This window comes from Colobus angolensis, unplaced genomic scaffold (genome assembly GCF_000951035.1).
Source record: "Colobus angolensis palliatus isolate OR3802 unplaced genomic scaffold, Cang.pa_1.0 Scaffold290, whole genome shotgun sequence".
In the NCBI taxonomy this organism is placed as follows: Eukaryota; Metazoa; Chordata; class Mammalia; order Primates; family Cercopithecidae; genus Colobus; species Colobus angolensis.
Window position 1 is genome coordinate 1,573,518 of NW_012116155.1, and position 10,080 is coordinate 1,583,597.

The following is a 10,080-nucleotide window of genomic DNA, read 5'->3' on the forward strand; positions in this document are numbered from 1 at the left end:
TATATATATATATATATATATGTATGTATGTATATACATATATGAAGGGCATATAAACGGAGTGCATTTTAACATGAACTGTGAAGGCCATGAATGAAAACATGCAGAAGGTTGTTAAACTATTTTGAGAACAAATAAGATTTTCAGGTGTCCGACATATTTTTATTACTATACAATCAAGATGAAATTAGCTTAAATGAATCTAGGAATTAAATTATTTATTATTTCATCGCAATCTCAATTCAATTCCTAACTAGACTTAATTTTCCTTTTTTGTTTTTGTTTTTGACTTTCTGTTGACTTTTATAACTCATATCTGTCTGGTTCAAACAGTCATAAAATTTTTAGTGTATTTTGTTTTTTGTTTTTGAGATGGAGTGTTGCTCTATTGTCCAGGCTGGAGTGCAGTGGCACAATCTCGGCTCACTGCAAGCTCCACCTCCCGAGTTCACGCCATTCTCCTGCCTCAGTCTCCCAAGTAGCTGGGACTACAAGTGCATGCCACTATGCCCAGCTAATTTTTTTTGTATTTTTAGTAGACACAGGGTTTCACCATGTTAGCCAGAATGGTCTCAATCTCCTGACCTTGTGATCTGACTGCCTTGGCCTCCCAAAGTGCTGGGATTACAGGCGTGAGCCACTGCCTCTGGCCAATTTTTAGTGTGTTTATAGGTAAACAGGCAGGTAGATAGATTAAACAGATATGATATGTCCTAATTAATATTTAAAAACCAAATACTATAAAAAACTGTGATATTGATACAGCAAAAGAAAAGTGCAAATGAAATAAAATATAGAACATAGATACAATATTTTACATGTATATAAAATATTAAGGGACATGTGGGGTGTAAATATGTTGTTTAGAGCAAAGCTAATTGATTTCATGTTAATGGTGAATATTTATCTTTTATGCAGTAATGTTTCTTAAAAGGAGATGAAACCCCTTTGGAGTCAAATTGGGGTTTAAATTTGCCTTCTTTTTATTTTTTTCCATATACAAAATATAAATGAATTAAAATAGAAATGATACTACTTTTGAATAATTTTCGTGGAAATGTTCTAACTTTTTCTCTTTTCATGTTTTTCCTTTCTCTTCCCCCATGATCCACTCCACTATCAGCATTTCGTTCCAGCCTCCTATTTCTAGAGTCTCTGTTTTCCCATAGAAATCACCTTCCTTAACAACAGTCTTTCTATCACACCCTATCCCCAAATAAAATGTTAGCATGTAAGCATTGTATACAAAGTCACCATCAACCTAACAGTATGTAAGTTATGGTAGTATATAGTTTTATATATGTGTATATATACACACACACATATCTTTATATATATGATATATATATGTGTTTGTGTGTATATATATGTCTATATATATATATATATATACACACACACATATCTGTCTCAATGGCTCCAAGTCAATTAGAACTGCCACTTTCCCCCATTCACCCATCCTTGGAGTTGTGTTCTGTGGTGATTATATTTTTCCAATTTTAAAACTTAAATTTTTTTCTACAAAATATGTTTTCAACAGAACATTTTGGGCCTCTGAGATGTGATCCTGTTCCAAAATTGTTATTCTAAAATTATTTTGTGACAGTGTCCTTTTTAAAGCATACAGGAAGACAGATAACAAAAAATTTTTGTTTATAGGGATTGATTTTCAATGATTGACACCTAAATGCAAATAACTTATAGTTTCCTTTTCTCCCAATATGGTAAATCAAATCTGTCAGCCTAATTCTCCTAAATTCACTATTCCTTTCATCCTCTTAAAATAAGAAAATTGTTTCCATTAATCAGAGCACAAACTTGAAGTCTGGCTCCTTATACCAATTTATTACAATTTTTTACATAATTTGGAACAAACCCATTCAATTGTTTCCTCCTTTCATCTCTAATGAATGGTAAACAACACATTGGAATGAAGTGCCAAAAATTAAAACATTTCTCAGTATTTTTATTTATTTATTTATTTTAGCTTTCAGGAATTGATGGGAGACTCCCAACATCTTTCTTTGCATTTTAGCAGAGTTCTAGCTTGGATGCAGGCACTGGGAGTTAAAAATTGAACTATACTACTAATACAAATTATTAACATAATTCAAACTAAAATATAAAGAGGAGGGTTCTGTTTCACAACAGGCTTTGAAAAATATTTGAAATTCATATATATGTGTGTGTGTGTGTATATATATATATATTTTAGATTTCCTATACAATACTGAAACAAGTAACTAGAATCAATCTTGTAGCAGTAAAACCATCACTACCATTTTTGAGAAAAACTTTCTCAATGCAGCAGAAACTGTATTGCATCTTTAGAGACAAGATTTAATTATAGTCAAACTAAATATAGTTTATAATCCATGTGTTAATGAAGATAGAGTGCTAGAACATTTCTGCCCAGAAGATTCATGCAATTCAGTTCACATGCTTCTGCTTTAGAGTCAAGTGACTGAAACTTTCATGGGCCTCCTTTTACAGCTAGAACATAAAAGAAATAAAACAACAGCAAAAACCTTTGGAAGTTGAATAATGTTTCATCTTCTTGCTTGCCACATGGAATTTGCCAAGATTCATTTGGCATTTAAGCTTGAATCAAATACAAACATCTCAGTAAACAGTTTCACTTCAAACATACTAAGGCCAAGAAGCACATAAAATGACATACTATTACTAAAGGAACCAGAAAACTGTTTCCAATTATCATTTGTTGTCAAAACCTTAATGAGGTTTTGACAAATAATAAGGGTAATGAAATGAGGAGGGTAATGAGAAGTGACATGGAATCCCAGATATCCTTTTTAGGCAAGGTAGTCTCACTTTCTCTAATGATTCTTCCTTACAAAAGTTGGCCTATTTCTCTTGCCAATGTGAGAAGGATGATAGAAATTCCTTAATCAAAAAAGCAACTGTGTTCCTGGTACATCCAACAGGATTAAGTATTGGAATGAAAGGAGTCACAGATCATCAAATTCATTCTGCTATAAAGTACATGTAATCCGTCTACAATATTGCTACTCTGAGGAACAGCAGCAATCTGCATACCCGGGATTTGTTAGAAATGCAGGAATTTAAGCCCACCCTACTGATTCAGAAACTCCATTTTCAACGTATCCCCAGGTGGTTAGTATGTGCATTAAAGTTTGAGAAGAACTGCGGTTTTATAATATCACCTCCCATTACTCATCCAGACCTATTTAAGCTTCTCCAATTAGGAAAAAATTACTCTCTAGGGAAGCTTTTTTAGCAGTGGTGAACAACTCTCACAGTAATGAAGTCTTTTCTTACATTAATCAAGGTAAAGATCAGCTTCTCCGTTACTTCTAGCTGATTTGTCAAGATTCTTCCCCTTAAGTCATTCAGAATAAATTCAGTTTTTCTCTTTAAGCAAAATATTTTAGATAATTGCATATAGAACCTTTGTCTTCTTGCTCATCTCCAGTTAATCCAGTCACTTCTCTAAGGTCATAATATTTACTCTCCCTCAACATGTTGGGTGCTCTATTCTAAAATCTGCCTTATTTTTTCCCATGAAAGTATGATTTCCAGAATTGAATGCAATATTCTAGGTATAGTCTGAAATTTGCAGAATTTAAAATGATTGTCTCCTCAGTTACTTTCCATATTTGACCTCTATTAATATAGCAATTTTATTGTCTGTAGAGAAGAGGGGGATAGTATCTTGTAAACTTATAGTGAGTTTACAAATCTCCAGAATCCTAGTTATTTTCTACTTATGACAATGTTGCATCATCTTCTTTATTACTCATGTCAAATTGATTATTTGTATCAGGTGAAGCAATTGAGAAGCAGAAAATTTAAAGACTGACATTTTTCTGCCTTCTTATTGAAGCAGTTTATCTGAAACAACTACTACAAATACTGTTAACCGTATTTCTTCCCTTCATTTCTCTAAAATTATACTCAGTATGCCAACTAATCCAATTGATATGAGATTATGACTTTGCATTTCATGAATTTGTTATTCCTTCCAGTTTAATTTTCTAATACGATACATTATACCACCAGCCATCATGCCTAAAAGACGAAGATTCTGATATATTAATCTTATAATAGAGTTCTTAAAATGTATGAATTGAAATATTCTACTTTGGGGATTTATGGGTTAAAATGTGTTTTCCTTGCTGACTGATATATAAATACCATAATTTTAGTAAATAAACATTGGATTAGTCTGGGTTTTCTCTAGAGGAACAGAACTAATGGAATATACATATGTGTATATATAAATGGGTGTTTATTAAGTATTAACTCGCACAATCACAAGGTCCCACAGTAGGCTGTCTGCAGGCTGAGGAGCAAGGAGAGTCAGTCCGAGTTCCAAAACTGAATTCCACCAAGAATTTAAAAGGAATGTAACCCTACTGACGCCATGATTTTAGCCTTGTAAGACACATCTAAGCCAAGGCCTTAGCTGTGTCATGCTACACCTAGACTTGTGACCTACAAACGTGTGAGATAAATGGATGTCATTTTAAGCCACTAAATTTTTGATTATTTGTTACAACAGCAATAACCAAAATAACTGGGGTCGGGGCTGCTGTAACTGTGTAATTTATCATAGTGTACTTCATTCCTCAGCTCAGATCCAGCCTTAAAAGTCTTCATAACAAAGAACACCAGAAGCAATTAGAAAACTTCCAGAGATAACACTTCCAGTGAAACTACCTGAACTTTGTATGATTTTCAGTGAGGACCTCTGCTGCAGAGTAGATTCTCTACAATGCTTTTTGTAATTGTTTCTTTCTATTTGATTTTGATTTGATAAAATCAAATTTGATTTTGATAAAAACAAATAAGGGTTTGTGTGAGTTTTAGGGGGGTGAGGGAGAGACAGAGATAAACAGAAAAGAGAGAGACAGAGAGATACATTTGAAAATATGTAAATAAAGGACCAACTCTGAGTCTTACTAGCTCTGTGAATTTAAATGAATCTTAAAACTTTTTGGCCTTTAATTTTCTCATACATAAGAGGAGTAAGATCCCAGTAGTTTAAAATATGAAAGTTTTCTCTCTTTTTTTTCTTTCTCTCTCTCTTTCTTTCTTTTTCAAAGGAAATTTTATCTAGTAGTCTACTTTACATGCATGGAAATGCCGGTCTTTTCAGTTTCGGGGGGATGAAGGAGTACTCCAACCTCCATTGCTAGGTTCTCCCCTACTAATCCATACACCATCCACCAACTGAGGACAGTGGAACATTTTCATGGACTGCTAGAACACCAAAGAATGTTGTCTACAAGCTACTCCACAACAAATTGCTTAACATATCTTTTCTCTCCAATGTTCTCAGCTTTAAAAAAACTAGACATATGGAGAAAAATAATGAAAAACCTCTCCAGTTCACTGAACTTCATGCTCCAATTACTACCAGATGTGGTGCTGCCTAATTATTATAAGCACACAGTTATGCATAAATGCACCTATTCAGTATGTATCATTGATTGTAAGAACTAAGGGCTACATTCTGTGTTTTTCTGTAGACATGTAGTCTTATTTGTCTACTGAGGTTTGTCTAATGACAACTAGATTGGTCAGTGATTAACAATTTTTGTGATATGTTCCTTATCTAATAATTCATTCAGTATGCATACAAAATATGAGAGTCTATATGTTAACAAATCTTTAAACTTAAATGTAACATTTTTCTCTAAAATACAGATAAAACATAAACAATAATGTAAATTATTAATATTAGGAATACACCAGAGAAAACTCAAGATAATGTTATTCTATTTAGTTATTTCAAATACTATGAGGAATAAACCATCTTGGTTGTATCAATGACTCAAGATTAAATACTACATTCCACTAAACAGAAGTAAGGCATATTTTGAAATATTTTCACCTTTTGAAATATAAATTATTATTTGACATTTAACATTTTCAAAAATCGAGCAGACTCATTTAAACATAAAGCCTTTACCCTGACACACTGGGTTAATCGATGAACCGAATCTTTCCCATCTCTAAACGTTAGTGGCTGATGTCCACCACACACTGAACTCCTTATTCGACTACTCTCTAGCGTACTGGTGCATTTATTCACATGATAGTTGAACTGCTTGTTTCCATAGATATGAGATAATTTGTTTTTTATTTTAATTATGCAATTAAATAAAATTAATATGCAAGAAATAAATAAAGTTGGGAATTTCTGTGAATTCATGGAAGGATTATTAAAAGCAAGTCATTAAAATGACTGATTTTTATTATAGAAGTTTGATAGGAAGTTTTAGAGGGATTATAGCAATTTAGAAATATTTTGCATTCAGATTGTTTTTCAGGTGTCTTTTAATTCTTACTTCAGTTAAAAGGTTCCGCACAGTGGAGAAGGTGAGCATGAAATGCTTTTAGTCAGTCATCTTGAAACCCTTCCCTTGTGATTTGCTTCAGTTGAAAGACATCAGAATGCATTATGGGCGTGGTCATGCCAGAAAGGTGATGCAGAGCTCTGATGTGGATGCCAATTATATGTTCAAGTATATGATTTACGTGAAAAGGAAATAGGCATGGTATGCATATACACATATGCATGATTTTAATGGTTCTCTGCTTTAACATTTATTTCTTAGTCAAACCACTTTATGCTCTAATCTCATTGGTTAAAAATCTCCTGCAGTACTTTACATGAAAAGGTTCATTAGACTAATGAATTCCATCAATAAGCAGCTAACACTACACATCAGAAGCAGGAAGAAAAATAAGCAATTGGTGAGAGTGGGAAAGATGTATCATTTGGTTGCTCCATCAAAAGAATTGGTAAATATGAACTCTCTAAAATCTTGGAAAATAATTAAAATGAATGTCATTTTCAAAGTGATTTTAATCTTACCTTCAGGTGACCTGAACAGAGCATTTGTTTTTCCTATCTTGGTTTAGGAAGTGTTCTAATCAGATAATAGAGACCTATCAAATTACATACTCAAAACAAAAAAATAAAGCAATTGTATTAACAAAACTATGCAGAAGAGCAATAGAAATACAAAAAAATACTACACGATCTATGCAAATAACAAAATTCTACTTGTATTCTACAACTACGTAAATAAATAAATCAGAAGAAAAAAGAAATAAAAGCAATAGCTGGGAAAGTTTTAAATAACATCTCATTCTTTTCTTGTGTCTCTCACTAAACAATTTCCAATGAAATAGGTAAATTATTTGGAAACACCTTTAGTTAAAATAACCTATTAAATCACATTATGGTACTAATGAATAATGATTTTCATGGCAATACACATTTTAGAACTCTTTGATACTTGGACGTCCTATGCATTTTTTCTATTGTTGTTGTTCTGGCCTCTATCAGAAATGTAGTGTTAAGATAAAATATTTCTGGATTTCAGGATGAAAGCACACCTTTTATATCTGAGTCTTAATTTATAATGCTCTCTTTAACAGGGGCCAATAATTAAAACTTATTTTATAATATCTTAGAAAAAAAATTTAATTTTCTGTCTCTTCATGGAAATAATTATATATTATATATTAGGTTAACATACTATAACAACATAGTGTAAATCAGATTATATTTTTAAATACATTTGTCTAACACAGATATGTTAAAGAGAGTTGTTTAAAACATACTAACTAGCACCAGTGGTTTTTTTCTCCACCACCCTTTTCCACAAAGTGAAGTAATTGTATTTCCAATAACTGTTCAATGAGTGTGACTGTGAAAAGAAGCTTTACAAATATAAACATGTGGGTACATGTGTGTGCATTTTTTTTGTTGTTTTTTTGAGACCGGATCCCACTGTGTCACCTAGGCTGGAGTGCAGTGGTGTCATCTCAGCTCACTGCAGCCTGGACTTCCTGAGCTCAAGAGATTCTTCTACCAGCCTCCTGTGTAACTGTGACTACAGGTGCTTACTAACATTCCTGCTAATTTTTGTAGTTTTTGTAGAGACAGGGTCTTGCCATGTTGCCCAACCTGGTTTCAAACTCCAGGGCTCATGTAATCCACCTGCCTAGCCTCCCAAAATGCTGATATTACAAGGCATGAGACATCGTGCCCAGCCCACACGTTTTTTATTGATGATTTGTGAAGCACTAATATGATTCGCTCTGTGTTGCTTTTTGCCGTCCTGACAGTTTGATATTAGACCATTGATTTTGAAATTATTACAGATTTTCAAAATGGTTTATGCATTTAACAAATGGGATCATTAACATTTAATGCAAAATTAATTGTCCTTGATCTTGTACTATGAATACCTTTTATACTAGATTCCCAATCAAAAGTCATTAGAAGAATGAGATTTTGACATTCCTCATTTTGGAGTTTGTTAATTGGTTCAATGTTTAAATTTTTCATAGGTATGGAATCTCCCTATAAATTTCAGCAATCTTTTAATGTTAACTTATCAGATTAGCAGATCAAACTGAGTTTTTAAAGTAACATATAAAAATGATCTCCCAATATTCTTGTAAAGAGATTTATCTTACAACCTTCTGATACATAAACACAAGGCCAAAATGTAAATGCTATAATTGGTTCCACAAATTATTTTGTTAAAAATATGTTGAATAAAAAATGGATAAGGCCTACTGTTCAATTGCACAACAGGGTGACTGTAGTCAAAAATAACTGTACCTTTAAAAATAACTTTAAGAATGTAGTTGGATTGTTTGTAACTTAATAGATAAATGTTTGAGGTTGTCGATGCCCATTCTTCATGATGTGCTTATTTCATATTGCATTCCTGTATCAAAGCATAACATGTACTCCTTAAAATATACACTATGTATCCACCAAAATTAAAAAAAAAAAGTCTTGAAATATCTTGAAAATATCTTTCTTCCATTGAAATTCGGTATTCCTTGTAATAATGTATAATTTACAGCAATCGCATTTTCTCCCCCTTACCTTTGCCAAAGAACTAAGGAGCAGTTTCTTAGAAGTACCTTTAATATTTGAAAAAAGTTTTCCTTGAGGTTTGAGATTGATTCCCATACATGTCTATGCTTTAATCACTATGAGTCTGTCCCAAGCCTGAGAACCAAACCTACATTTTAGGTGCTGGAAAATCTGATTTTTTGAACTCTGAAGAACTGTAGGACAGATCCTAGGTTGTAGTGAGGCCAACAGAAATGTATTTTGGAAAAGAGCAATTCTTGGTTTTTTTGATGCATTGATACAGTGTCTCACTCTGTCACCCAGATTGGAGAGCAGTGCCGTGATCTCAGCTCTCTGCAGCCTTGATAACCTGGGACCAGCAGATCCTCCTGCCCCAGCCAAATAGCTGGTACCATAGTCACGTGCCACCACACCCAGCAAATTAAAAAATAGTAATAATAATAATAAACTCTTTTGTAGAGACAGGATCGCATTATGTTGCCTCAGTTGGTCTTGAACTCCTGGACTCAAGCAATCTTCCCATCTTGGCCTCCCAAAATGCCAGGATTACAGATGTGAGCCACTGTGCCCAACTGGAAAAATGCAACTCTCCTTGCCCATCACTGCGCATCACAAATTTTCTTTCAAATATGATCTTTAGGGACAGTATTTTAATTATCCCTTTGTACCTCTCAACCTAGGTCCTAAGACAGAACTGTGTATAGGGTTATAATTCCCTCTCTCTCTCTCTCTCGCTTCTCAAGTTATTCTTAGCAGTTTTACTAGAATACAAATTGCATCTCTTGGTACTACATCTACTCATTGAGTCATACCACCCTGAGACAACAAGGGATTATGGGAAAGACATTAGACTTTGGAAGTGGAAGACCTGAATTAGATTCTTGGCATCTACCAAGCACAAACAATGTAACCTTCAGAGGGTCCTCCTAACTTTCCTGAGCCTACTTATTCATGTAAGTAAAATGGAGATTATAGTATTTATATAATAATATCAATAATATTAATAATAATACCTATGAAGCACTTAGAGTATGTCACTAATCATTCTAAACATTCTAGGTACCTCTGTGCCACATGGCTTCTCTCTTTCAGTTTCTTTACTTCTCCTGTCTGGTCTATTCTACTCAATTGTTCTCTCCTAACTTGAGTTCATGCATGATTCATTATCACTTATTTCTCTTTTTTTT